Source organism: Aptenodytes forsteri, unplaced genomic scaffold, assembly GCF_000699145.1.
Source record: "Aptenodytes forsteri isolate BGI_AS27 unplaced genomic scaffold, ASM69914v1 Scaffold321, whole genome shotgun sequence".
NCBI lineage: Eukaryota > Metazoa > Chordata > Aves > Sphenisciformes > Spheniscidae > Aptenodytes > Aptenodytes forsteri.
In genome coordinates, this window is record NW_008795030.1 from 935,468 (window position 1) to 937,082 (window position 1,615).

The window sequence follows — 1,615 nt, forward strand, 5'->3', positions numbered from 1 at the left end:
TTGGGGTGCAGGGGACGTGGCACCAGGACAGCGCTTGGTTGCGTGACCATCACAGCAATGTCGCTGCCAATGTCATTATCATTTAAGACGGCGTTAATAGAGCTGAGAGTGGGCCGAGACGGCACGGGGAGGGGGCTGGAGCAGGAGGGTGTGCTGCCACATGGCTCCCCCTGAGGAGCCCGTTTTTTGGGGGTCCTTCTGCCGGGACCAAGACATCGCACACTCAGCGGCTGCGTCTTCACGCAGGTGCGTGGGGTAAAGCCTGCTTGTGCTTCGCATCGGAGCAGCAGGAAGGATAAAAGGGATGGCAGAAAACGGGTGCCGAGGTCTCATCCCACCCCCAGACAGGAGCAAAACCCAGCCTAAATCTGTTCCAGGCAGAGCCACATCCAGCCCTGCGGTGGATGTCACCCCTGCCCCACGTGGGCTGGTGGCAGCTTTGCTTTCCTTACCTTAGGGAGAAAAAAAAACCCCATCCCTTGTGCTTTGCGTCGCAATCCTGCTCTTGCCAGCGCTGCCACGCGTCTGCCAGACACTGGAGTAGCGTCAGAGGCTGCTGCGTCACCGCTCCCGGTCCCCGCTGCCTGCTCGTTCCTTCCCTGCCTGTCCACTGGCTCCCACTGCGTCTCCACTGCCTGGTGTCGGACACACGGCCGCGACATTCGCTCAAGCTCTGCAGGCTGCATTTCAGGCTGTAGGAAAGCTGAAGTCCAGGCTGAGCCGTCTTCATGTATCCGATGCAAATGCTGCTATAAAACGGTGTTTGGGGATTTGAGGGGTGCTGCTCCGTCGTAGGTTCAGGGTCAAAGCTCTGCTCTTGCTCCCTCTGCCTCCAACTCAAAGAAACTGTGGGGACAGGCAGGTATTAAACTGATTTTTTGCTCTGTTTCAGTGGAACCTGGATCCCCAAGGGTACCCCCAAACGGGGAGAGGGCCAGGGTCCGTCTTGCAGTGAGCTTCCCCCGTTCGCCCAAAGCGAAACCTCAGAATCGCTGAGATTGGAGGGACCTCTGGAGGTGCCTGCTCCATCAGTCACCTGCTCATAAAATCATTGCTTTTTTGGGTCTCCCGCCAGGTCTGTGCTGCTCGTCACCTTCCCAGCTCCAGTCCCTGGTCCAGGGTGAGAAAAGGAAATGGAAACAGGGAGCAGCTGTGCCTGGACATCAGTTTAAGAAATAAGAAGGGGCCAGATGGGCTGGGGACGTTGGCCAGTGGGGCTGAGGGTGTCGCTGAGCCCCCCCGCAGCGGCTGTGTCCCCAGGCTGTCCCAGCCGGCCATAGCACATCCCAGTAGATGAGCAGACAGAGGCTGGTGAAGGGAAATAATAAAAAAATACAAGAAACGCCCCTGCCCCTCAGCGTAAGTCACTGCCTGAGTCCCAGAAACCCTCCTGCGCTGCTGCGGGATCTCTGCCTGGGCTGACGAGCTATTAATGATTTAACAGAGGAGTCTGAAATTAGCAGCGCTCAGAATTAACCTCTTTGATGCAAAAGCCCGGTTGAGAGCGTTGTTTTCCCTTCCCGGCAGCGACCCTCCGCAGCCGCGCGCGGAGGCACCAACCGCTGGGATGGGGCACCGCTTTGCATCCCGCAGCCGGCCCAGCACCGGCCCCCAG